The sequence below is a fragment of the Taudactylus pleione genome, unplaced genomic scaffold, assembly GCF_031769625.1.
Source record: "Taudactylus pleione unplaced genomic scaffold, aTauple2 ptg000085l, whole genome shotgun sequence".
In the NCBI taxonomy this organism is placed as follows: domain Eukaryota; kingdom Metazoa; phylum Chordata; class Amphibia; order Anura; family Myobatrachidae; genus Taudactylus; species Taudactylus pleione.
This window is the reverse complement of record NW_028284487.1, coordinates 12266926-12294487: the sequence shown is the minus strand read 5'-3', so window position 1 is coordinate 12294487 and position 27562 is coordinate 12266926. Positions and strand designations below refer to the sequence as shown.

At 35.6% G+C, this 27562-nt stretch overlaps 12 non-coding genes across 12 annotated transcripts; all 12 read right to left on the bottom strand.

Moving 5' to 3' along the window:
- Positions 1-844: 844 nt before the first annotated feature.
- TRNAI-AAU (transfer RNA isoleucine (anticodon AAU)) lies at positions 845-918 on the bottom strand. Its single transcript has one exon. It is a non-coding gene; the product is annotated as a tRNA-Ile (tRNA).
- A 2351-nt stretch (positions 919-3269) lies between these two features.
- Positions 3270-3343, bottom strand: TRNAI-AAU (transfer RNA isoleucine (anticodon AAU)). Its single transcript has one exon. It is a non-coding gene; the product is annotated as a tRNA-Ile (tRNA).
- A 2351-nt stretch (positions 3344-5694) lies between these two features.
- Positions 5695-5768, bottom strand: TRNAI-AAU (transfer RNA isoleucine (anticodon AAU)). Its single transcript has one exon. It is a non-coding gene; the product is annotated as a tRNA-Ile (tRNA).
- Positions 5769-7444: 1676 nt separating this feature from the next.
- Positions 7445-7518, bottom strand: TRNAI-AAU (transfer RNA isoleucine (anticodon AAU)). Its single transcript has one exon. It is a non-coding gene; the product is annotated as a tRNA-Ile (tRNA).
- An 801-nt stretch (positions 7519-8319) lies between these two features.
- On the bottom strand, positions 8320-8393 carry TRNAI-AAU (transfer RNA isoleucine (anticodon AAU)). Its single transcript has one exon. It is a non-coding gene; the product is annotated as a tRNA-Ile (tRNA).
- Positions 8394-10063: 1670 nt separating this feature from the next.
- TRNAI-AAU (transfer RNA isoleucine (anticodon AAU)) lies at positions 10064-10137 on the bottom strand. Its single transcript has one exon. It is a non-coding gene; the product is annotated as a tRNA-Ile (tRNA).
- A 2552-nt stretch (positions 10138-12689) lies between these two features.
- On the bottom strand, positions 12690-12763 carry TRNAI-AAU (transfer RNA isoleucine (anticodon AAU)). The gene has a single exon. It is a non-coding gene; the product is annotated as a tRNA-Ile (tRNA).
- A 2558-nt stretch (positions 12764-15321) lies between these two features.
- Positions 15322-15395, bottom strand: TRNAI-AAU (transfer RNA isoleucine (anticodon AAU)). Its single transcript has one exon. It is a non-coding gene; the product is annotated as a tRNA-Ile (tRNA).
- A 4321-nt stretch (positions 15396-19716) lies between these two features.
- TRNAI-AAU (transfer RNA isoleucine (anticodon AAU)) lies at positions 19717-19790 on the bottom strand. Its single transcript has one exon. It is a non-coding gene; the product is annotated as a tRNA-Ile (tRNA).
- Positions 19791-21466: 1676 nt separating this feature from the next.
- On the bottom strand, positions 21467-21540 carry TRNAI-AAU (transfer RNA isoleucine (anticodon AAU)). The gene has a single exon. It is a non-coding gene; the product is annotated as a tRNA-Ile (tRNA).
- An 801-nt stretch (positions 21541-22341) lies between these two features.
- On the bottom strand, positions 22342-22415 carry TRNAI-AAU (transfer RNA isoleucine (anticodon AAU)). The gene has a single exon. It is a non-coding gene; the product is annotated as a tRNA-Ile (tRNA).
- Positions 22416-26704: 4289 nt separating this feature from the next.
- TRNAI-AAU (transfer RNA isoleucine (anticodon AAU)) lies at positions 26705-26778 on the bottom strand. The gene has a single exon. It is a non-coding gene; the product is annotated as a tRNA-Ile (tRNA).
- Between the last annotated feature and the right edge of the window lie 784 nt (positions 26779-27562).

Sequence of the window (27562 nt, the reverse complement as noted above, 5' to 3'; positions counted from 1 at the left end):
TTAGCACCACGCTCTAACCAACTGAGCTAACCGGCCAAACATAAAAGCATCAGCAAACACAAAAATGCCAAATGTACCTAAAACAGGAGAACATTCAGTATTTCAAAGATCAGCAATATTGAGTAGAGGAAGACTCTCTAATAATGGGTTCCATGGTGTAATAGTGAGCACTTTGGACTTTGAATCCAGTAATCTGATTTCAAATCTTGGTGGGACCTAACTTTGTTCACTTATCTTAAAGTTGAATTTTAGGATAGCTTATCTATATTTAAACTTTGTATAAATCCCATCATCTTCAGTGGTTTTTTTACTCCAAACTAATTTTGAAGCTGTTTCAAATCAGTTTTCAACTGGAGAGATGTTTGTCAAACATTTGGAAATAGGAAAAGTTGCAATAAGAATGCAGTGATCCATCACTTGTGCTATGGTTTTAAGATATTCTGGTTTTAAGAATTTTCTTCTTCAGTGTGCACTAATGAGAGTAAAGGTCTGTTCTTCTTCTCGTCTTAAAACTTAGTCCCCCATAGTAGATTCAATCACCAAATAAATGTCCTGATTGATTAATTTGCCTTAGCATTTCTTAGATTTGCCATATTGCTATATTTGAGAAAAAGTTTTCTATGTATGCCATATAGAGAAATGCTGCATCAGCCAAAGGATGACATTTTTGTTTATTCCTAACATGGATTTAAAAATTCTCTGTTTTGTATGTGTCTATGATGTTCTCTAGCAAGTTTCAAGGGCTGCTAACTGTAGCCAATGCATTCATCCCACACTTCATGCACTTTGCCGCTGGATAAAATCCCTTCTTGGCATTTCTTGTAGGACAACAAGAAAAAGCACATGGCCCGTATGGGGATCGAACACATGACCTTGGCGTTATTAGCACCACGCTCTAACCAACTGAGCTAACCGGCCAAACATAAAAGTATTCACAAACTCATAAATGCCAAATGTACCTAAAACAGGAGAACATTCAGTATTTCAAAGATCAGCAATATTGAGTAGAGGAAGACTCTCTAATAATGGGTTCCATGGTGTAATGGTGAGCGCTTTGGACTTTGAATCCAGTAAACTGATTTCAATTCTTGGTGGGACCTAACTTTGTTCAATTTCCTTAAAGTTGAATTTTAGGATAGCTTATCTATATTTAAACTTGTATAAATCCCATCATCTTCAGTGGTTTCTTTACTCCAAACTAATTTTGAAACTGTTTCAAATCAGTTTTCAACTGGAGAGATGTTTGTCAAACATTTGGAAATAGGAATAGTTGCAATAAGAATGCAGCGATCCATCACTTGTGCTATGGTTTTAAGATATTCTGGTTTTAAGAATTTTCTTCTTCAGTGTGCACTAATGAGAGTAAAGGTCTGTTCTTCTTCTCGTCTTAAAACTTAGTCCCCCATAGTAGATTCAATCACCAAATAAATGTCCTGATTGATTAATTTGCCATAGCATTTCTTAGATTTGCCATATTGCTATATTTGAGAAAAAGTTTTCTATGTATGCCATATAGAGAAATGCTGCATCAGCCAAAGGATGACATTTTTGTTTATTCCTAACATGGATTTAAAAATTCTCTATTATGTATGTGTCTATAAAGCATCAGCAAACTCATAAATGCCAAATGTACCTAAAACAGGAGAACATTCAGTATTTCAAAGATCAGCAATATTGAGTAGAGGAAGACTCTCTAATAATGGGTTCCATGGTGTAATGGTGAGCGCTTTGGACTTTGAATCCAGTAATCTGATTTCAATTCTTGGTGGGACCTAACTTTGTTCAATTTCCTTAAAGTTGAATTTTAGGATAGCTTATCTATATTTAAACTTTGTATAAATCCCATCATCTTCAGTGGTTTCTTTACTCCAAACTAATTTTGAAACTGTTTCAAATCAGTTTTCAACTGGAGAGATGTTTGTCAAACATTTGGAAATAGGAATAGTTGCAATAAGAATGCAGCGATCCATCACTTGTGCTATGGTTTTAAGATATTCTGGTTTTAAGAATTTTCTTCTTCAGTGTGCACTAATGAGAGTAAAGGTCTGTTCTTCTTCTCGTCTTAAAACTTAGTCCCCCATAGTAGATTCAATCACCAAATAAATGTCCTGATTGATTAATTTGCCATAGCATTTCTTAGATTTGCCATATTGCTATATTTGAGAAAAAGTTTTCTATGTATGCCATATAGAGAAATGCTGCATCAGCCAAAGGATGACATTTTTGTTTATTCCTAACATGGATTTAAAAATTCTCTATTATGTATGTGTCTATGATGTTCTCGAGCAAGTTTCAAGGGCTGCTAACTGTAGCCAATGCATTCATCCCACACTTCATGCACTTTGCCGCTGGATAAAATCCCTTCTTGGCATTTCTTGTAGGACAACAAGAAAAAGCACATGGCCCGTATGGGGATTGAACCCATGACCTTGGCGTTATTAACCAACTGAGCTAACCGGCCAAACATAAAAGCATCAGCAAACACAAAAATGCCAAATGTACCTAAAACAGGAGAACATTCAGTATTTCAAAGATCAGCAATATTGAGTAGAGGAAGACTCTCTAATAATGGGTTCCATGGTGTAATAGTGAGCACTTTGGACTTTGAATCCAGTAATCTGATTTCAAATCTTGGTGGGACCTAACTTTGTTCACTTATCTTAAAGTTGAATTTTAGGATAGCTTATCTATATTTAAACTTTGTATAAATCCCATCATCTTCAGTGGTTTTTTTACTCCAAACTAATTTTGAAGCTGTTTCAAATCAGTTTTCAACTGGAGAGATGTTTGTCAAACATTTGGAAATAGGAAAAGTTGCAATAAGAATGCAGTGATCCATCACTTGTGCTATGGTTTTAAGATATTCTGGTTTTAAGAATTTTCTTCTTCAGTGTGCACTAATGAGAGTAAAGGTCTGTTCTTCTTCTCGTCTTAAAACTTAGTCCCCCATAGTAGATTCAATCACCAAATAAATGTCCTGATTGATTAATTTGCCTTAGCATTTCTTAGATTTGCCATATTGCTATATTTGAGAAAAAGTTTTCTATGTATGCCATATAGAGAAATGCTGCATCAGCCAAAGGATGACATTTTTGTTTATTCCTAACATGGATTTAAAAATTCTCTGTTTTGTATGTGTCTATGATGTTCTCTAGCAAGTTTCAAGGGCTGCTAACTGTAGCCAATGCATTCATCCCACACTTCATGCACTTTGCCGCTGGATAAAATCCCTTCTTGGCATTTCTTGTAGGACAACAAGAAAAAGCACATGGCCCGTATGGGGATCGAACACATGACCTTGGCGTTATTAGCACCACGCTCTAACCAACTGAGCTAACCGGCCAAACATAAAAGTATTCACAAACTCATAAATGCCAAATGTACCTAAAACAGGAGAACATTCAGTATTTCAAAGATCAGCAATATTGAGTAGAGGAAGACTCTCTAATAATGGGTTCCATGGTGTAATGGTGAGCGCTTTGGACTTTGAATCCAGTAATCTGATTTCAATTCTTGGTGGGACCTAACTTTGTTCAATTTCCTTAAAGTTGAATTTTAGGATAGCTTATCTATATTTAAACTTGTATAAATCCCATCATCTTCAGTGGTTTCTTTACTCCAAACTAATTTTGAAACTGTTTCAAATCAGTTTTCAACTGGAGAGATGTTTGTCAAACATTTGGAAATAGGAATAGTTGCAATAAGAATGCAGCGATCCATCACTTGTGCTATGGTTTTAAGATATTCTGGTTTTAAGAATTTTCTTCTTCAGTGTGCACTAATGAGAGTAAAGGTCTGTTCTTCTTCTCGTCTTAAAACTTAGTCCCCCATAGTAGATTCAATCACCAAATAAATGTCCTGATTGATTAATTTGCCATAGCATTTCTTAGATTTGCCATATTGCTATATTTGAGAAAAAGTTTTCTATGTATGCCATATAGAGAAATGCTGCATCAGCCAAAGGATGACATTTTTGTTTATTCCTAACATGGATTTAAAAATTCTCTATTATGTATGTGTCTATAAAGCATCAGCAAACTCATAAATGCCAAATGTACCTAAAACAGGAGAACATTCAGTATTTCAAAGATCAGCAATATTGAGTAGAGGAAGACTCTCTAATAATGGGTTCCATGGTGTAATGGTGAGCGCTTTGGACTTTGAATCCAGTAATCTGATTTCAATTCTTGGTGGGACCTAACTTTGTTCAATTTCCTTAAAGTTGAATTTTAGGATAGCTTATCTATATTTAAACTTTGTATAAATCCCATCATCTTCAGTGGTTTCTTTACTCCAAACTAATTTTGAAACTGTTTCAAATCAGTTTTCAACTGGAGAGATGTTTGTCAAACATTTGGAAATAGGAATAGTTGCAATAAGAATGCAGCGATCCATCACTTGTGCTATGGTTTTAAGATATTCTGGTTTTAAGAATTTTCTTCTTCAGTGTGCACTAATGAGAGTAAAGGTCTGTTCTTCTTCTCGTCTTAAAACTTAGTCCCCCATAGTAGATTCAATCACCAAATAAATGTCCTGATTGATTAATTTGCCATAGCATTTCTTAGATTTGCCATATTGCTATATTTGAGAAAAAGTTTTCTATGTATGCCATATAGAGAAATGCTGCATCAGCCAAAGGATGACATTTTTGTTTATTCCTAACATGGATTTAAAAATTCTCTATTATGTATGTGTCTATGATGTTCTCGAGCAAGTTTCAAGGGCTGCTAACTGTAGCCAATGCATTCATCCCACACTTCATGCACTTTGCCGCTGGATAAAATCCCTTCTTGGCATTTCTTGTAGGACAACAAGAAAAAGCACATGGCCCGTATGGGGATTGAACCCATGACCTTGGCGTTATTAACCAACTGAGCTAACCGGCCAAACATAAAAGCATCAGCAAACACAAAAATGCCAAATGTACCTAAAACAGGAGAACATTCAGTATTTCAAAGATCAGCAATATTGAGTAGAGGAAGACTCTCTAATAATGGGTTCCATGGTGTAATAGTGAGCACTTTGGACTTTGAATCCAGTAATCTGATTTCAAATCTTGGTGGGACCTAACTTTGTTCACTTATCTTAAAGTTGAATTTTAGGATAGCTTATCTATATTTAAACTTTGTATAAATCCCATCATCTTCAGTGGTTTTTTTACTCCAAACTAATTTTGAAGCTGTTTCAAATCAGTTTTCAACTGGAGAGATGTTTGTCAAACATTTGGAAATAGGAAAAGTTGCAATAAGAATGCAGTGATCCATCACTTGTGCTATGGTTTTAAGATATTCTGGTTTTAAGAATTTTCTTCTTCAGTGTGCACTAATGAGAGTAAAGGTCTGTTCTTCTTCTCGTCTTAAAACTTAGTCCCCCATAGTAGATTCAATCACCAAATAAATGTCCTGATTGATTAATTTGCCTTAGCATTTCTTAGATTTGCCATATTGCTATATTTGAGAAAAAGTTTTCTATGTATGCCATATAGAGAAATGCTGCATCAGCCAAAGGATGACATTTTTGTTTATTCCTAACATGGATTTAAAAATTCTCTGTTTTGTATGTGTCTATGATGTTCTCTAGCAAGTTTCAAGGGCTGCTAACTGTAGCCAATGCATTCATCCCACACTTCATGCACTTTGCCGCTGGATAAAATCCCTTCTTGGCATTTCTTGTAGGACAACAAGAAAAAGCACATGGCCCGTATGGGGATCGAACACATGACCTTGGCGTTATTAGCACCACGCTCTAACCAACTGAGCTAACCGGCCAAACATAAAAGTATTCACAAACTCATAAATGCCAAATGTACCTAAAACAGGAGAACATTCAGTATTTCAAAGATCAGCAATATTGAGTAGAGGAAGACTCTCTAATAATGGGTTCCATGGTGTAATGGTGAGCGCTTTGGACTTTGAATCCAGTAATCTGATTTCAATTCTTGGTGGGACCTAACTTTGTTCAATTTCCTTAAAGTTGAATTTTAGGATAGCTTATCTATATTTAAACTTGTATAAATCCCATCATCTTCAGTGGTTTCTTTACTCCAAACTAATTTTGAAACTGTTTCAAATCAGTTTTCAACTGGAGAGATGTTTGTCAAACATTTGGAAATAGGAATAGTTGCAATAAGAATGCAGCGATCCATCACTTGTGCTATGGTTTTAAGATATTCTGGTTTTAAGAATTTTCTTCTTCAGTGTGCACTAATGAGAGTAAAGGTCTGTTCTTCTTCTCGTCTTAAAACTTAGTCCCCCATAGTAGATTCAATCACCAAATAAATGTCCTGATTGATTAATTTGCCATAGCATTTCTTAGATTTGCCATATTGCTATATTTGAGAAAAAGTTTTCTATGTATGCCATATAGAGAAATGCTGCATCAGCCAAAGGATGACATTTTTGTTTATTCCTAACATGGATTTAAAAATTCTCTATTATGTATGTGTCTATGATGTTCTCGAGCAAGTTTCAAGGGCTGCTAACTGTAGCCAATGCATTCATCCCACACTTCATGCACTTTGCCGCTGGATAAAATCCCTTCTTGGCATTTCTTGTAGGACAACAAGAAAAAGCACATGGCCCGTATGGGGATTGAACCCATGACCTTGCTGTTATTAACCAACTGAGCTAACCGGCCAAACATAAAAGCATCAGCAAACTCATAAATGCCAAATGTACCTAAAACAGGAGAACATTCAGTATTTCAAAGATCAGCAATATTGAGTAGAGGAAGACTCTCAAACAATGGGTTCCATGGTGTAATGGTGAGCACTTTGGACTTTGAATCCAGTAATCTGATTTCAAATCTTGGTGGGACCTAACTTTGTTCAATTTCCTTAAAGTTGAATTTTAGGATAGCTTATCTATATTTAAACTTTGTATAAATTCCATCATCTTCAGTGGTTTCTTTACTCCAAACTAATTTTGAAACTGTTTCAATTCAGTTTTCAACTGGAGAGATGTTTGTCAAACATTTGGAAATAGGAAAAGTTGCAATAAGAATGCAGTGATCCATCACTTGTGCTATGGTTTTAAGATATTCTGGTTTTAAGAATTTTCTTCTTCAGTGTGCACTAATGAGAGTAAAGGTCTGTTCTTCTTCTCTTCTTAAAACTTAGTCCCCCATAGTAGATTCAATCACCAAATAAATGTCCTGATTGATTAATTTGCCTTAGCATTTCTTAGATTTGCCATATTGCTATATTTGAGAAAAAGTTTTCTATGTATGCCATATAGAGAAATGCTGCATCAGCCAAAGGATGACATTTTTGTTTATTCCTAACATGGATTTAAAAATTCTCTGTTTTGTATGTGTCTATGATGTTCTCTAGCAAGTTTCAAGGGCTGCTAACTGTAGCCAATGCATTCATCCCACACTTCATGCACTTTGTTGCTGGATAAAATCCCTTCTTGGCATTTCTTGTAGGACAACAAGAAAAAGCACATGGCCCATATGGGGATCGAACACATGACCTTGGCGTTATTAGCACCACGCTCTAACCAACTGAGCTAACCGGCCAAACATAAAAGAATCAGCAAACACAAAAATGCCAAATGTACCTAAAACAGGAGAACATTCAGTATTTCAAAGATCAGCAATATTGAGTAGAGGAAGACTCTCTAATAATGGGTTCCATGGTGTAATAGTGAGCACTTTGGACTTTGAATCCAGTAATCTGATTTCAAATCTTGGTGGGACCTAACTTTGTTCAATTTCCTTAAAGTTGAATTTTAGGATAGCTTATCTATATTTAAACTTTGTATAAATCCCATCATCTTCAGTGTTTTTTTTTACTCCAAACTAATTTTGAAGCTGTTTCAAATCAGTTTTCAACTGGAGAGATGTTTGTCAAACATTTGGAAATAGGAAAAGTTGCAATAAGAATGCAGTGATCCATCACTTGTGCTATGGTTTTAAGATATTCTGGTTTTAAGAATTTTCTTCTTCAGTGTGCACTAATGAGAGTAAAGGTCTGTTCTTCTTCTCGTCTTAAAACTTAGTCCCCCATAGTAGATTCAATCACCAAATAAATGTCCTGATTGATTAATTTGCCTTAGCATTTCTTAGATTTGCCATATTGCTATATTTGAGAAAAAGTTTTCTATGTATGCCATATAGAGAAATGCTGCATCAGCCAAAGGATGACATTTTTGTTTATTCCTAACATGGATTTAAAAATTCTCTGTTTTGTATGTGTCTATGATGTTCTCTAGCAAGTTTCAAGGGCTGCTAACTGTAGCCAATCCCACACTTCATGCACTTTGCAGCTGGATAAAATCCCTTCTTGGCATTTCTTGTAGGACAACAAGAAAAAGCACGTGGCCCATATGGGGATCGAACACATGACCTTGGCGTTATTAGCACCACGCTCTAACCAACTGAGCTAACCGGCCAAACATAAAAGCATCAGCAAACACAAAAATGCCAAATGTACCTAAAACAGGAGAACATTCAGTATTTCAAAGATCAGCAATATTGAGTAGAGGAAGACTCTCTAATAATGGGTTCCATGGTGTAATAGTGAGCACTTTGGACTTTGAATCCAGTAATCTGATTTCAAATTTTGGTGGGACCTAACTTTGTTCAATTTCCTTAAAGTTGAATTTTAGGATAGCTTATCTATATTTAAACTTTGTATAAATCCCATCATCTTCAGTGGTTTCTTTACTCCAAACTAATTTTGAAACTGTTTCAAATCAGTTTTCAACTGGAGAGATGTTTGTCAAACATTTGGAAATAGGAATAGTTGCAATAAGAATTCAGCGATCCATCACTTGTGCTATGGTTTTAAGATATTCTGGTTTTAAGAATTTTCTTCTTCAGTGTGCACTAATGAGAGTAAAGGTCTGTTCTTCTTCTCGTCTAAAAACTTAGTCCCCCATAGTAGATTCAATCACCAAATAAATGTCCTGATTAATTAATTTGCCATAGCATTTCTTAGATTTGCCATATTGCTATATTTGAGAAAAAGTTTTCTATGTATGCCATATAGAGAAATGCTGCATCAGCCAAAGGATGACATTTTTGTTTATTCCTAACATGGATTTAAAAATTCTCTATTATGTATGTGTCTATGATGTTCTCGAGCAAGTTTCAAGGGCTGCTAACTGTAGCCAATGCATTCATCCCACACTTCATGCACTTTGCCGCTGGATAAAATCCCTTCTTGGCATTTCTTGTAGGACAACAAGAAAAAGCACATGGCCCGTATGGGGATCGAACCCATGACCTTGGCGTTATTAACCAACTGAGCTAACCGGCCAAACATAAAAGAATCAGCAAACACAAAAATGCCAAATGTACCTAAAACAGGAGAACATTCAGTATTTCAAAGATCAGCAATATTGAGTAGAGGAAGACTCTCTAATAATGGGTTCCATGGTGTAATAGTGAGCACTTTGGACTTTGAATCCAGTAATCTGATTTCAAATCTTGGTGGGACCTAACTTTGTTCAATTTCCTTAAAGTTGAATTTTAGGATAGCTTATCTATATTTAAACTTTGTATAAATCCCATCATCTTCAGTGGTTTTTTTTACTCCAAACTAATTTTGAAGCTGTTTCAAATCAGTTTTCAACTGGAGAGATGTTTGTCAAACATTTGGAAATAGGAAAAGTTGCAATAAGAATGCAGTGATCCATCACTTGTGCTATGGTTTTAAGATATTCTGGTTTTAAGAATTTTCTTCTTCAGTGTGCACTAATGAGAGTAAAGGTCTGTTCTTCTTCTCGTCTTAAAACTTAGTCCCCCATAGTAGATTCAATCACCAAATAAATGTCCTGATTGATTAATTTGCCTTAGCATTTCTTAGATTTGCCATATTGCTATATTTGAGAAAAAGTTTTCTATGTATGCCATATAGAGAAATGCTGCATCAGCCAAAGGATGACATTTTTGTTTATTCCTAACATGGATTTAAAAATTCTCTGTTTTGTATGTGTCTATGATGTTCTCTAGCAAGTTTCAAGGGCTGCTAACTGTAGCCAATCCCACACTTCATGCACTTTGCAGCTGGATAAAATCCCTTCTTGGCATTTCTTGTAGGACAACAAGAAAAAGCACGTGGCCCATATGGGGATCGAACACATGACCTTGGCGTTATTAGCACCACGCTCTAACCAACTGAGCTAACCGGCCAAACATAAAAGCATCAGCAAACACAAAAATGCCAAATGTACCTAAAACAGGAGAACATTCAGTATTTCAAAGATCAGCAATATTGAGTAGAGGAAGACTCTCTAATAATGGGTTCCATGGTGTAATAGTGAGCACTTTGGACTTTGAATCCAGTAATCTGATTTCAAATCTTGGTGGGACCTAACTTTGTTCAATTTCCTTAAAGTTGAATTTTAGGATAGCTTATCTATATTTAAACTTTGTATAAATCCCATCATCTTCAGTGGTTTCTTTACTCCAAACTAATTTTGAAACTGTTTCAAATCAGTTTTCAACTGGAGAGATGTTTGTCAAACATTTGGAAATAGGAATAGTTGCAATAAGAATTCAGCGATCCATCACTTGTGCTATGGTTTTAAGATATTCTGGTTTTAAGAATTTTCTTCTTCAGTGTGCACTAATGAGAGTAAAGGTCTGTTCTTCTTCTCGTCTAAAAACTTAGTCCCCCATAGTAGATTCAATCACCAAATAAATGTCCTGATTAATTAATTTGCCATAGCATTTCTTAGATTTGCCATATTGCTATATTTGAGAAAAAGTTTTCTATGTATGCCATATAGAGAAATGCTGCATCAGCCAAAGGATGACATTTTTGTTTATTCCTAACATGGATTTAAAAATTCTCTATTATGTATGTGTCTATGATGTTCTCGAGCAAGTTTCAAGGGCTGCTAACTGTAGCCAATGCATTCATCCCACACTTCATGCACTTTGCCGCTGGATAAAATCCCTTCTTGGCATTTCTTGTAGGACAACAAGAAAAAGCACATGGCCCGTATGGGGATCGAACCCATGACCTTGGCGTTATTAACCAACTGAGCTAACCAGCCAAACATAAAAGCATCAGCAAACTCATGAATGCCAAATGCACCTAAAACAGGAGAACATTCAGTATTTCAAAGATCAGCAATATTGAGTAGAGGAAGACTCTCAAACAATGGGTTCCATGGTGTAATGGTGAGCACTTTGGACTTTGAATCCAGTAATCTGATTTCAAATCTTGGTGGGACCTAACTTTGTTCAATTTCCTTAAAGTTGAATTTTAGGATAGCTTATCTATATTTAAACTTTGTATAAATTCCATCATCTTCAGTGGTTTCTTTACTCTAAACTAATTTTAAAACTGTTTCAAATCAGTTTTCAACTGGAGAGATGTTTGTCAAACATTTGGAAATAGGAAAAGTTGCAATAAGAATGCAGTGATCCATCACTTGTGCTATTTTTTTAAGATATTCTGGTTTTAAGAATTTTCTTCTTCAGTGTGCACTAATGAGAGTAAAGGTCTGTTCTTCTTCTCGTCTTAAAACTTAGTCCCCCATAGTAGATTCAATCACCAAATAAATGTCCTGATTGATTAATTTGCCATAGCATTTCTTAGATTTGCCATATTGCTATATTTGAGAAAAAGTTTTCTATGTATGCCATATAGAGAAATGCTGCATCAGCCAAAGGATGACATTTTTGTTTATTCCTAACATGGATTTAAAAATTCTCTGTTTTGTATGTGTCTATGATGTTCTCTAGCAAGTTTCAAGGGCTACTAACTGTAGCCAATGCATTCATCCCACACTTCATGCACTTTGCCGCTGGATAAAATCCCTTCTTGGCATTTCTTGTAGGACAACAAGAAAAAGCACATGACCCATATGGGGATCGAACACATGACCTTGGCGTTATTAGCACCACGCTCTAACCAACTGAGCTAACCAGCCAAACATAAAAGAATCAGCAAACACAAAAATGCCAAATGTACCTAAAACAGGAGAACATTCAGTATTTCAAAGATCAGCAATATTGAGTAGAGGAAGACTCTCTAATAATGGGTTCCATGGTGTAATAGTGAGCACTTTGGACTTTGAATCCAGTAATCTGATTTCAAATCTTGGTGGGACCTAACTTTGTTCAATTTCCTTAAAGTTGAATTTTAGGATAGCTTATCTATATTTAAACTTTGTATAAATCCCATCATCTTCAGTGGTTTTTTTTACTCCAAACTAATTTTGAAGCTGTTTCAAATCAGTTTTCAACTGGAGAGATGTTTGTCAAACATTTGGAAATAGGAAAAGTTGCAATAAGAATGCAGTGATCCATCACTTGTGCTATGGTTTTAAGATATTCTGGTTTTAAGAATTTTCTTCTTCAGTGTGCACTAATGAGAGTAAAGGTCTGTTCTTCTTCTCGTCTTAAAACTTAGTCCCCCATAGTAGATTCAATCACCAAATAAATGTCCTGATTGATTAATTTGCCTTAGCATTTCTTAGATTTGCCATATTGCTATATTTGAGAAAAAGTTTTCTATGTATGCCATATAGAGAAATGCTGCATCAGCCAAAGGATGACATTTTTGTTTATTCCTAACATGGATTTAAAAATTCTCTGTTTTGTATGTGTCTATGATGTTCTCTAGCAAGTTTCAAGGGCTGCTAACTGTAGCCAATCCCACACTTCATGCACTTTGCAGCTGGATAAAATCCCTTCTTGGCATTTCTTGTAGGACAACAAGAAAAAGCACGTGGCCCATATGGGGATCGAACACATGACCTTGGCGTTATTAGCACCACGCTCTAACCAACTGAGCTAACCGGCCAAACATAAAAGCATCAGCAAACACAAAAATGCCAAATGTACCTAAAACAGGAGAACATTCAGTATTTCAAAGATCAGCAATATTGAGTAGAGGAAGACTCTCTAATAATGGGTTCCATGGTGTAATAGTGAGCACTTTGGACTTTGAATCCAGTAATCTGATTTCAAATCTTGGTGGGACCTAACTTTGTTCAATTTCCTTAAAGTTGAATTTTAGGATAGCTTATCTATATTTAAACTTTGTATAAATCCCATCATCTTCAGTGGTTTCTTTACTCCAAACTAATTTTGAAACTGTTTCAAATCAGTTTTCAACTGGGAGATGTTTGTCAAACATTTGGAAATAGGAATAGTTGCAATAAGAATTCAGCGATCCATCACTTGTGCTATGGTTTTAAGATATTCTGGTTTTAAGAATTTTCTTCTTCAGTGTGCACTAATGAGAGTAAAGGTCTGTTCTTCTTCTCGTCTAAAAACTTAGTCCCCCATAGTAGATTCAATCACCAAATAAATGTCCTGATTGATTAATTTGCCATAGCATTTCTTAGATTTGCCATATTGCTATATTTGAGAAAAAGTTTTCTATGTATGCCATATAGAGAAATGCTGCATCAGCCAAAGGATGACATTTTTGTTTATTCCTAACATGGATTTAAAAATTCTCTATTATGTATGTGTCTATGATGTTCTCGAGCAAGTTTCAAGGGCTGCTAACTGTAGCCAATGCATTCATCCCACACTTCATGCACTTTGCCGCTGGATAAAATCCCTTCTTGGCATTTCTTGTAGGACAACAAGAAAAAGCACATGGCCCGTATGGGGATCGAACACATGACCTTGGCGTTATTAACCAACTGAGCTAACCGGCCAAACATAAAAGCATCAGCAAACTCATAAATGCCAAATGCACCTAAAACAGGAGAACATTCAGTATTTCAAAGATCAGCAATATTGAGTAGAGGAAGACTCTCAAACAATGGGTTCCATGGTGTAATGGTGAGCACTTTGGACTTTGAATCCAGTAATCTGATTTCAAATCTTGGTGGGACCTAACTTTGTTCAATTTCCTTAAAGTTGAATTTTAGGATAGCTTATCTATATTTAAACTTTGTATAAATTCCATCATCTTCAGTGGTTTCTTTACTCTAAACTAATTTTAAAACTGTTTCAAATCAGTTTTCAACTGGAGAGATGTTTGTCAAACATTTGGAAATAGGAAAAGTTGCAATAAGAATGCAGTGATCCATCACTTGTGCTATTGTTTTAAGATATTCTGGTTTTAAGAATTTTCTTCTTCAGTGTGCACTAATGAGAGTAAAGGTCTGTTCTTCTTCTCGTCTTAAAACTTAGTCCCCCATAGTAGATTCAATCACCAAATAAATGTCCTGATTGATTAATTTGCCATAGCATTTCTTAGATTTGCCATATTGCTATATTTGAGAAAAAGTTTTCTATGTATGCCATATAGAGAAATGCTGCATCAGCCAAAGGATGACATTTTTGTTTATTCCTAACATGGATTTAAAAATTCTCTGTTTTGTATGTGTCTATGATGTTCTCTAGCAAGTTTCAAGGGCTGCTAACTGTAGCCAATGCATTCATCCCACACTTCATGCACTTTGCCGCTGGATAAAATCCCTTCTTGGCATTTCTTGTAGGACAACAAGAAAAAGCACATGACCCGTATGGGGATCGAACACATGACCTTTGCGTTATTAGCACCACGCTCTAACCAACTGAGCTAACCGGCCAAAGATAAAAGCATCAGCAAACTGATAAATGCCAAATGTACCTAAAACAGGAGAACATTCAGTATTTCAAAGATCAGCAATAGTGAGTAGAGGAAGACTCTCAAATAATGGGTTCCATGGTGTAATGGTGAGCACTTTGGACTTTGAATTCAGTAATCTGATTTCAAATCTTGGTGGGACCTAACTTTGTTCAATTTCCTTAAAGTTGAATTTTAGGATAGCTTATCTATATTTAAACTTTGTATAAATCCCATCATCTTCAGTGGTTTTTTTACTCCAAACTAATTTTGAAGCTGTTTCAAATCAGTTTTCAACTGGAGAGATGTTTGTCAAACATTTGGAAATAGGAAAAGTTGCAATAAGAATGCAGTGATCCATCACTTGTGCTATGGTTTTAAGATATTCTGGTTTTAAGAATTTTCTTCTTCAGTGTGCACTAATGAGAGTAAAGGTCTGTTCTTCTTCTCGTCTTAAAACTTAGTCCCCCATAGTAGATTCAATCACCAAATAAATGTCCTGATTGATTAATTTGCCTTAGCATTTCTTAGATTTGCCATATTGCTATATTTGAGAAAAAGTTTTCTATGTATGCCATATAGAGAAATGCTGCATCAGCCAAAGGATGACATTTTTGTTTATTCCTAACATGGATTTAAAAATTCTCTGTTTTGTATGTGTCTATGATGTTCTCTAGCAAGTTTCAAGGGCTGCTAACTGTAGCCAATGCATTCATCCCACACTTCATGCACTTTGCCGCTGGATAAAATCCCTTCTTGGCATTTCTTGTAGGACAACAAGAAAAAGCACATGGCCCGTATGGGGATCGAACACATGACCTTGGCGTTATTAGCACCACGCTCTAACCAACTGAGCTAACCGGCCAAACATAAAGCATCAGCAAACTCATAAATGCCAAATGTACCTAAAACAGGAGAACATTCAGTATTTCAAAGATCAGCAATATTGAGTAGAGGAAGACTCTCTAATAATGGGTTCCATGGTGTAATGGTGAGCGCTTTGGACTTTGAATCCAGTAATCTGATTTCAATTCTTGGTGGGACCTAACTTTGTTCAATTTCCTTAAAGTTGAATTTTAGGATAGCTTATCTATATTTAAACTTTGTATAAATCCCATCATCTTCAGTGGTTTCTTTACTCCAAACTAATTTTGAAACTGTTTCAAATCAGTTTTCAACTGGAGAGATGTTTGTCAAACATTTGGAAATAGGAATAGTTGCAATAAGAATGCAGCGATCCATCACTTGTGCTATGGTTTTAAGATATTCTGGTTTTAAGAATTTTCTTCTTCAGTGTGCACTAATGAGAGTAAAGGTCTGTTCTTCTTCTCGTCTTAAAACTTAGTCCCCCATAGTAGATTCAATCACCAAATAAATGTCCTGATTGATTAATTTGCCATAGCATTTCTTAGATTTGCCATATTGCTATATTTGAGAAAAAGTTTTCTATGTATGCCATATAGAGAAATGCTGCATCAGCCAAAGGATGACATTTTTGTTTATTCCTAACATGGATTTAAAAATTCTCTATTATGTATGTGTCTATGATGTTCTCGAGCAAGTTTCAAGGGCTGCTAACTGTAGCCAATGCATTCATCCCACACTTCATGCACTTTGCCGCTGGATAAAATCCCTTCTTGGCATTTCTTGTAGGACAACAAGAAAAAGCACATGGCCTGTATGGGGATTGAACCCATGACCTTGGCGTTATTAACCAACTGAGCTAACCGGCCAAACATAAAAGCATCAGCAAACTGATAAATGCCAAATGTACCTAAAACAGGAGAACATTCAGTATTTCAAAGATCAGCAATATTGAGTAGAGGAAGACTCTCAAACAATGGGTTCCATGGTGTAATGGTGAGCACTTTGGACTTTGAATCCAGTAATCTGATTTCAAATCTTGGTGGGACCTAACTTTGTTCAATTTCCTTAAAGTTGAATTTTAGGATAGCTTATCTATATTTAAACTTTGTATAAATTCCATCATCTTCAGTGGTTTCTTTACTCCAAACTAATTTTGAAACTGTTTCAATTCAGTTTTCAACTGGAGAGATGTTTGTCAAACATTTGGAAATAGGAAAAGTTGCAATAAGAATGCAGTGATCCATCACTTGTGCTATGGTTTTAAGATATTCTGGTTTTAAGAATTTTCTTCTTCAGTGTGCACTAATGAGAGTAAAGGTCTGTTCTTCTTCTCTTCTTAAAACTTAGTCCCCCATAGTAGATTCAATCACCAAATAAATGTCCTGATTGATTAATTTGCCTTAGCATTTCTTAGATTTGCCATATTGCTATATTTGAGAAAAAGTTTTCTATGTATGCCATATAGAGAAATGCTGCATCAGCCAAAGGATGACATTTTTGTTTATTCCTAACATGGATTTAAAAATTCTCTGTTTTGTATGTGTCTATGATGTTCTCTAGCAAGTTTCAAGGGCTGCTAACTTTAGCCAATGCATTCATCCCACACTTCATGCACTTTGCCGCTGGATAAAATCCCTTCTTGGCATTTCTTGTAGGACAACAAGAAAAAGCACATGGCCCATATGGGGATCGAACACATGACCTTGGCGTTATTAGCACCACACTCTAACCAACTGAGCTAACCGGCCAAACATAAAAGCATCAGCAAACACAAAAATGCCAAATGTACCTAAAACAGGAGAACATTCAGTATTTCAAAGATCAGCAATATTGAGTAAAGGAAGACTCTCTAATAATGGGTTCCATGGTGTAATAGTGAGCACTTTGGACTTTGAATCCAGTAATCTGATTTCAAATCTTGGTGGGACCTAACTTTGTTCAATTTCCTTAAAGTTGAATTTTAGGATAGCTTATCTATATTTAAACTTTGTATAAATCCCATCATCTTCAGTGGTTTCTTTACTCCAAACTAATTTTGAAACTGTTTCAAATCAGTTTTCAACTGGAGAGATGTTTGTCAAACATTTGGAAATAGGAAAGTTGCAATAAGAATGCAGTGATCCATCACTTGTGCTATGGTTTTAAGATATTCTGGTTTTAAGAATTTTCTTCTTCAGTGTGCACTAATGAGAGTAAAGGTCTGTTCTTCTTCTCTTCTTAAAACTTAGTCTCCCATAGTAGATTCAATCACCAAATAAATGTCCTGATTGATTAATTTGCCATAGCATTTCTTAGATTTGCCATATTGCTATATTTGAGAAAAAGTTTTCTATGTATGCCATATAGAGAAATGCTGCATCAGCCAAAGGATGACATTTTTGTTTATTCCTAACATGGTTTTAAAAATTCTCTGTTTTGTATGTGTCTATGATGTTCTCTAGCAAGTTTCAAGGGCTGCTAACTGTAGCCAATGCATTCATCCCACACTTCATGCACTTTGCAGCTGGATAAAATCCCTTCTTGGCATTTCTTGTAGGACAACAAGAAAAACCACATGGCCCGTATGGGGATCGAACACATGACCTTGGCATTATTAGCACCACGCTCTAACCAACTGAGCTAACCGGCCAAACATAAAAGTATCAGCAAACACAAAAATGCCAAATGTACCTAAAACAGGAGAACATTCAGTATTTCAAAGATCAGCAATATTGAGTAGAGGAAGACTCTCTAATAATGGGTTCCATGGTGTAATAGTGAGCACTTTGGACTTTGAATCCAGTAATCTGATTTCAAATCTTGGTGGGACCTAACTTTGTTCACTTATCTTAAAGTTGAATTTTAGGATAGCTTATCTATATTTAAACTTTGTATAAATCCCATCATCTTCAGTGGTTTTTTTACTCCAAACTAATTTTGAAGCTGTTTCAAATCAGTTTTCAACTGGAGAGATGTTTGTCAAACATTTGGAAATAGGAAAAGTTGCAATAAGAATGCAGTGATCCATCACTTGTGCTATGGTTTTAAGATATTCTGGTTTTAAGAATTTTCTTCTTCAGTGTGCACTAATGAGAGTAAAGGTCTGTTCTTCTTCTCGTCTTAAAACTTAGTCCCCCATAGTAGATTCAATCACCAAATAAATGTCCTGATTGATTAATTTGCCTTAGCATTTCTTAGATTTGCCATATTGCTATATTTGAGAAAAAGTTTTCTATGTATGCCATATAGAGAAATGCTGCATCAGCCAAAGGATGACATTTTTGTTTATTCCTAACATGGTTTTAAAAATTCTCTGTTTTGTATGTGTCTATGATGTTCTCTAGCAAGTTTCAAGGGCTGCTAACTGTAGCCAATGCATTCATCCCACACTTCATGCACTTTGCAGCTGGATAAAATCCCTTCTTGGCATTTCTTGTAGGACAACAAGAAAAACCACATGGCCCGTATGGGGATCGAACACATGACCTTGGCATTATTAGCACCATGCTCTAACCAACTGAGCTAACCGGCCAAACATAAAAGCATCAGCAAACACAAAAATGCCAAATGTACCTAAAACAGGAGAACATTCAGTATTTCAAAGATCAGCAATATTGAGTAGAGGAAGACTCTCTAATAATGGGTTCCATGGTGTAATAGTGAGCACTTTGGACTTTGAATCCAGTAATCTGATTTCAAATCTTGGTGGGACCTAACTTTGTTCACTTATCTTAAAGTTGAATTTTAGGATAGCTTATCTATATTTAAACTTTGTATAAATCCCATCATCTTCAGTGGTTTTTTTACTCCAAACTAATTTTGAAGCTGTTTCAAATCAGTTTTCAACTGGAGAGATGTTTGTCAAACATTTGGAAATAGGAAAAGTTGCAATAAGAATGCAGTGATCCATCACTTGTGCTATGGTTTTAAGATATTCTGGTTTTAAGAATTTTCTTCTTCAGTGTGCACTAATGAGAGTAAAGGTCTGTTCTTCTTCTCGTCTTAAAACTTAGTCCCCCATAGTAGATTCAATCACCAAATAAATGTCCTGATTGATTAATTTGCCTTAGCATTTCTTAGATTTGCCATATTGCTATATTTGAGAAAAAGTTTTCTATGTATGCCATATAGAGAAATGCTGCATCAGCCAAAGGATGACATTTTTGTTTATTCCTAACATGGATTTAAAAATTCTCTGTTTTGTATGTGTCTATGATGTTCTCTAGCAAGTTTCAAGGGCTGCTAACTGTAGCCAATGCATTCATCCCACACTTCATGCACTTTGCCGCTGGATAAAATCCCTTCTTGGCATTTCTTGTAGGACAACAAGAAAAAGCACATGGCCCGTATGGGGATCGAACACATGACCTTGGCATTATTAGTACCACGCTCTAACCAACTGAGCTAACCGGCCAAACATAAAAGCATCAGCAAACTCATAAATGCCAAATGTACCTAAAACAGGAGAACATTCAGTATTTCAAAGATCAGCAATATTGAGTAGAGGAAGACTCTCTAATAATGGGTTCCATGGTGTAATGGTGAGCGCTTTGGACTTTGAATCCAGTAATCTGATTTCAATTCTTGGTGGGACCTAACTTTGTTCAATTTCCTTAAAGTTGAATTTTAGGATAGCTTATCTATATTTAAACTTGTATAAATCCCATCATCTTCAGTGGTTTCTTTACTCCAAACTAATTTTGAAACTGTTTCAAATCAGTTTTCAACTGGAGAGATGTTTGTCAAACATTTGGAAATAGGAATAGTTGCAATAAGAATGCAGCGATCCATCACTTGTGCTATGGTTTTAAGATATTCTGGTTTTAAGAATTTTCTTCTTCAGTGTGCACTAATGAGAGTAAAGGTCTGTTCTTCTTCTCGTCTTAAAACTTAGTCCCCCATAGTAGATTCAATCACCAAATAAATGTCCTGATTGATTAATTTGCCATAGCATTTCTTAGATTTGCCATATTGCTATATTTGAGAAAAAGTTTTCTATGTATGCCATATAGAGAAATGCTGCATCAGCCAAAGGATGACATTTTTGTTTATTCCTAACATGGATTTAAAAATTCTCTATTATGTATGTGTCTATGATGTTCTCGAGCAAGTTTCAAGGGCTGCTAACTGTAGCCAATGCATTCATCCCACACTTCATGCACTTTGCCGCTGGATAAAATCCCTTCTTGGCATTTCTTGTAGGACAACAAGAAAAAGCACATGGCCCGTATGGGGATTGAACCCATGACCTTGGCGTTATTAACCAACTGAGCTAACCGGCCAAACACAAAAGCATCAGCAAACTCATAAATGCCAAATGTACCTAAAACAGGAGAACATTCAGTATTTCAAAGATCAGCAATATTGAGTAGAGGAAGACTCTCAAACAATGGGTTCCATGGTGTAATGGTGAGCACTTTGGACTTTGAATCCAGTAATCTGATTTCAAATCTTGGTGGGACCTAACTTTGTTCAATTTCCTTAAAGTTGAATTTTAGGATAGCTTATCTATATTTAAACTTTGTATAAATTCCATCATCTTCAGTGGTTTCTTTACTCCAAACTAATTTTGAAACTGTTTCAATTCAGTTTTCAACTGGAGAGATGTTTGTCAAACATTTGGAAATAGGAAAAGTTGCAATAAGAATGCAGTGATCCATCACTTGTGCTATGGTTTTAAGATATTCTGGTTTTAAGAATTTTCTTCTTCAGTGTGCACTAATGAGAGTAAAGGTCTGTTCTTCTTCTCTTCTTAAAACTTAGTCCCCCATAGTAGATTCAATCACCAAATAAATGTCCTGATTGATTAATTTGCCTTAGCATTTCTTAGATTTGCCATATTGCTATATTTGAGAAAAAGTTTTCTATGTATGCCATATAGAGAAATGCTGCATCAGCCAAAGGATGACATTTTTGTTTATTCCTAACATGGATTTAAAAATTCTCTGTTTTGTATGTGTCTATGATGTTCTCTAGCAAGTTTCAAGGGCTGCTAACTGTAGCCAATGCATTCATCCCACACTTCATGCACTTTGCCGCTGGATAAAATCCCTTCTTGGCATTTCTTGTAGGACAACAAGAAAAAGCACATGGCCCATATGGGGATCGAACACATGACCTTGGCGTTATTAGCACCACGCTCTAACCAACTGAGCTAACCAGCCAAACATAAAAGCATCAGCAAACACAAAAATGCCAAATGTACCTAAAACAGGAGAACATTCAGTATTTCAAAGATCAGCAATATTGAGTAGAGGAAGACTCTCTAATAATGGGTTCCATGGTGTAATAGTGAGCACTTTGGACTTTGAATCCAGTAATCTGATTTCAAATCTTGGTGGGACCTAACTTTGTTCAATTTCCTTAAAGTTGAATTTTAGGATAGCCTATCTATATTTAAACTTTGTATAAATCCCATCATCTTCAGTGGTTTTTTTTACTCCAAACTAATTTTGAAGCTGTTTCAAATCAGTTTTCAACTGGAGAGATGTTTGTCAAACATTTGGAAATAGGAAAAGTTGCAATAAGAATGCAGTGATCCATCACTTGTGCTATGGTTTTAAGATATTCTGGTTTTAAGAATTTTCTTCTTCAGTGTGCACTAATGAGAGTAAAGGTCTGTTCTTCTTCTCTTCTTAAAACTTAGTCCCCCATAGTAGATTCAATCACCAAATAAATGTCCTGATTGATTAATTTGCCTTAGCATTTCTTAGATTTGCCATATTGCTATATTTGAGAAAAAGTTTTCTATGTATGCCATATAGAGAAATGCTGCATCAGCCAAAGGATGACATTTTTGTTTATTCCTAACATGGATTTAAAAATTCTCTGTTTTGTATGTGTCTATGATGTTCTCTAGCAAGTTTCAAGGGCTGCTAACTGTAGCCAATCCCACACTTCATGCACTTTGCAGCTGGATAAAATCCCTTCTTGGCATTTCTTGTAGGACAACAAGAAAAAGCACATGGCCCGTATGGGGATCGAACACATGACCTTGGCGTTATTAGCACCACGCTCTAACCAACTGAGCTAACCAGCCAAACATAAAAGCATCAGCAAACACAAAAATGCCAAATGTACCTAAAACAGGAGAACATTCAGTATTTCAAAGATCAGCAATATTGAGTAGAGGAAGACTCTCTAATAATGGGTTCCATGGTGTAATAGTGAGCACTTTGGACTTTGAATCCAGTAATCTGATTTCAAATCTTGGTGGGACCTAACTTTGTTCAATTTCCTTAAAGTTGAATTTTAGGATAGCTTATCTATATTTAAACTTTGTATAAATCCCATCATCTTCAGTGGTTTTTTTTACTCCAAACTAATTTTGAAGCTGTTTCAAATCAGTTTTCAACTGGAGAGATGTTTGTCAAACATTTGGAAATAGGAAAAGTTGCAATAAGAATGCAGTGATCCATCACTTGTGCTATGGTTTTAAGATATTCTGGTTTTAAGAATTTTCTTCTTCAGTGTGCACTAATGAGAGTAAAGGTCTGTTCTTCTTCTCTTCTTAAAACTTAGTCCCCCATAGTAGATTCAATCACCAAATAAATGTCCTGATTGATTAATTTGCCTTAGCATTTCTTAGATTTGCCATATTGCTATATTTGAGAAAAAGTTTTCTATGTATGCCATATAGAGAAATGCTGCATCAGCCAAAGGATGACATTTTTGTTTATTCCTAACATGGATTTAAAAATTCTCTGTTTTGTATGTGTCTATGATGTTCTCTAGCAAGTTTCAAGGGCTGCTAACTGTAGCCAATCCCACACTTCATGCACTTTGCAGCTGGATAAAATCCCTTCTTGGCATTTCTTGTAGGACAACAAGAAAAAGCACATGGCCCGTATGGGGATCGAACACATGACCTTGACGTTATTAGCACCACGCTCTAACCAACTGAGCTAACCGGCCAAACATAAAAGCATCAGCAAACTCATAAATGCCAAATGTACCTAAAACAGGAGAACATAAAGTATTTCAAAGATCAGCAATATTGAGTAGAGGAAGACTCTCTAATAATGGGTTCCATGGTGTAATGGTGAGCGCTTTGGACTTTGAATCCAGTAATCTGATTTCAATTCTTGGTGGGACCTAACTTTGTTCAATTTTCTTAAAGTTGAATTTTAGGATAGCTTATCTATATTTAAACTTTGTATAAATCCCATCATCTTCAGTGGTTTCTTTACTCCAAACTAATTTTGAAACTGTTTCAAATCAGTTTTCAACTGGAGAGATGTTTGTCAAACATTTGGAAATAGGAATAGTTGCAATAAGAATGCAGCGATCCATCACTTGTGCTATGGTTTTAAGATATTCTGGTTTTAAGAATTTTCTTCTTCAGTGTGCACTAATGAGAGTAAAGGTCTGTTCTTCTTCTCGTCTAAAAACTTAGTCCCCCATAGTAGATTCAATCACCAAATAAATGTCCTGATTGATTAATTTGCCATAGCATTTCTTAGATTTGCCATATTGCTATATTTGAGAAAAAGTTTTCTATGTATGCCATATAGAGAAATGCTGCATCAGCCAAAGGATGACATTTTTGTTTATTCCTAACATGGATTTAAAAATTCTCTATTATGTATGTGTCTATGATGTTCTCGAGCAAGTTTCAAGGGCTGCTAACTGTAGCCAATGCATTCATCCCACACTTCATGCACTTTGCCAGTGGATAAAATCCCTTCTTGGCATTTCTTGTAGGACAACAAGAAAAAGCACATGGCCCGTATGGAGATCGAACCCATGACCTTGGCGTTATTAACCAACTGAGCTAACCGGCCAAACATAAAAGCATCAGCAAACTCATAAATGCCAAATGCACCTAAAACAGGAGAACATTCAGTATTTCAAAGATCAGCAATATTGAGTAGAGGAAGACTCTCAAACAATGGGTTCCATGGTGTAATGGTGAGCACTTTGGACTTTGAATCCAGTAATCTGATTTCAAATCTTGGTGGGACCTAACTTTGTTCAATTTCCTTAAAGTTGAATTTTAGGATAGCTTATCTATATTTAAACTTTGTATAAATCCCATCATCTTCAGTGGTTTTTTTACTCCAAACTAATTTTGAAGCTGTTTCAAATCAGTTTTCAACTGGAGAGATGTTTGTCAAACATTTGGAAATAGGAAAAGTTGCAATAAGAATGCAGTGATCCATCACTTGTGCTATGGTTTTAAGATATTCTGGTTTTAAGAATTTTCTTCTTCAGTGTGCACTAATGAGAGTAAAGGTCTGTTCTTCTTCTCGTCTTAAAACTTAGTCCCCCATAGTAGATTCAATCACCAAATAAATGTCCTGATTGATTAATTTGCCATAGCATTTCTTAGATTTGCCATATTGCTATATTTGAGAAAAAGTTTTCTATGTATGCCATATAGAGAAATGCTGCATCAGCCAATGGATGACATTTTTGTTTATTCCTAACATGGATTTAAAAATTCTCTATTATGTATGTGTCTATGATGTTCTCGAGCAAGTTTCAAGGGCTGCTAACTGTAGCCAATGCATTCATCCCACACTTCATGCACTTTGCTGCTGGATAAAATCCCTTCTTGGCATTTCTTGTAGGACAACAAGAAAAAGCACAAGGCCCGTATGGGGATCGAACCCAAGACCTTGGCGTTATTAACCAACTGAGCTAACCGGCCAAACATAAAAGCATCAGCAAACTCATAAATGCCAAATTTACCTAAAACAGGAGAACATTCAGTATTTCAAAGATCAGCAATATTGAGTAGAGGAAGACTCTCTAATAATGGGTTCCATGGTGTAATGGTGAGCGCTTTGGACTTTGAATCCAGTAATCTGATTTCAATTCTTGGTGGGACCTAACTTTGTTCAATTTCCTTAAAGTTGAATTTTAGGATAGCTTATCTATATTTAAACTTTGTATAAATCCCATCATCTTCAGTGGTTTCTTTACTCCAAATTAATTTTGAAACTGTTTCAAATCAGTTTTCAACTGGAGAGATGTTTGTCAAACATTTGGAAATAGGAATAGTTGCAATAAGAATGCAGTGATCCATCACTTGTTCTATGGTTTTAAGATATTCTGGTTTTAAGAATTTTCTTCTTCAGTGTGCACTAATGAGAGTAAAGGTCTGTTCTTCTTCTCGTCTTAAAACTTAGTCCCCCATAGTAGATTCAATCACCAAATAAATGTCCTGATTGATTAATTTGCCATAGCATTTCTTAGATTTGCCATATTGCTATATTTGAGAAAAAGTTTTCTATGTATGCCATATAGAGAAATGCTGCATCAGCCAATGGATGACATTTTTGTTTATTCCTAACTTGGATTTAAAAATTCTCTATTATGTATGTGTCTATGATGTTCTCGAGCAAGTTTCAAGGGCTGCTAACTGTAGCCAATGCATTCATCCCACACTTCATGCACTTTGCTGCTGGATAAAATCCCTTCTTGGCATTTCTTGTAGGACAACAAGAAAAAGCACAAGGCCCGTATGGGGATCGAACCCATGACCTTGGCGTTATTAACCAACTGAGCTAACCGGCCAAACATAAAAGCATCAGCAAACTCATAAATGCCAAATTTACCTAAAACAGGAGAACATACAGTATTTCAAAGATCAGCAATATTGAGTAGAGGAAGACTCTCTAATAATGGGTTCCATGGTGTAATGGTGAGCACTTTGGACTTTAAATCCAGTAATCTGATTTCAAATCTTGGTGGGACCTAACTTTGTTCAATTTCCTTAAAGTTGAATTTTAGGATAGCTTATCTATATTTAAACTTTGTATAAATCCCATCATCTTCAGTGGTTTCTTTACTCCAAACTAATTTTGAAGCTGTTTCAAATCAGTTTTCAACTGGAGAGATGTTTGTCAAACATTTGGAAATAGGAAAAGTTGCAATAAGAATGCAGTGATCCATCACTTGTGCTATGGTTTTAAGATATTCTGGTTTTAAGAATTTTCTTCTTCAGTGTGCACTAATGAGAGTAAAGGTCTGTTCTTCTTCTCTTCTTAAAACTTAGTCCCCCATAGTAGATTCAATCACCAAATAAATGTCCTGATTGAATAATTTGCCTTAGCATTTCTTAGATTTCCATATTGCTATATTTGAGAAAAAGTTTTCTATGTATGCCATATAGAGAAATGCTGCATCAGCCAAAGGATGACATTTTTGTTTATTCCTAACATGGATTTAAAAATTCTCTGTTTTGTATGTGTCTATGATGTTCTCTAGCAAGTTTCAAGGGATGCTAACTGTAGCCAATGCATTCATCCCACACTTCATGCACTTTGCCGCTGGATAAAATCCCTTCTTGGCATTTCTTGTAGGACAACAAGAAAAAGCACATGGCCCATATGGGGATCGAACACATGACCTTGGCGTTATTAGCACCACGCTCTAACCAACTGAGCTAACCGGCCAAACATAAAAGCATCAGCAAACTCATAAATGCCAAATTTACCTAAAACATGAGAACATTCAGTATTTCAAAGATCAGCAATATTGAGTAGAGGAAGACTCTCTAATAATGGGTTCCATGGTGTAATGGTGAGCACTTTGGACTTTGAATCCAGTAATCTGATTTCAAATCTTGGTGGGACCTAACTTTGTTCAATTTCCTTAAAGTTGAATTTTAGGATAGCTTATCTATATTTAAACTTTGTATAAATCCCATCATCTTCAGTGGTTTCTTTACTCCAAACTAATTTTGAAACTGTTTCAAATCAGTTTTCAACTGGAGAGATGTTTGTCAAACATTTGGAAATAGGAAAAGTTGCAATAAGAATGCAGTGATCCATCACTTGTGCTATTGTTTTAAGATATTCTGGTTTTAAGAATTTTCTTCTTCAGTGTGCACTAATGAGAGTAAAGGTCTGTTCTTCTTCTCGTCTTAAAACTTAGTCCCCCATAGTAGATTCAATCACCAAATAAATGTCCTGATTGATTAATTTGCCATAGCATTTCTTAGATTTGCCATATTGCTATATTTGAGAAAAAGTTTTCTATGTATGCCATATAGAGAAATGCTGCATCAGCCAAAGGATGACATTTTTGTTTATTCCTAACATGGATTTAAAAATTCTCTGTTTTGTATGTGTCTATGATGTTCTCGAGCAAGTTTCAAGGGCTGCTAACTGTAGCCAATGCATTCATCCCACACTTCATGCACTTTGCTGCTGGATAAAATCCCTTCTTGGCATTTCT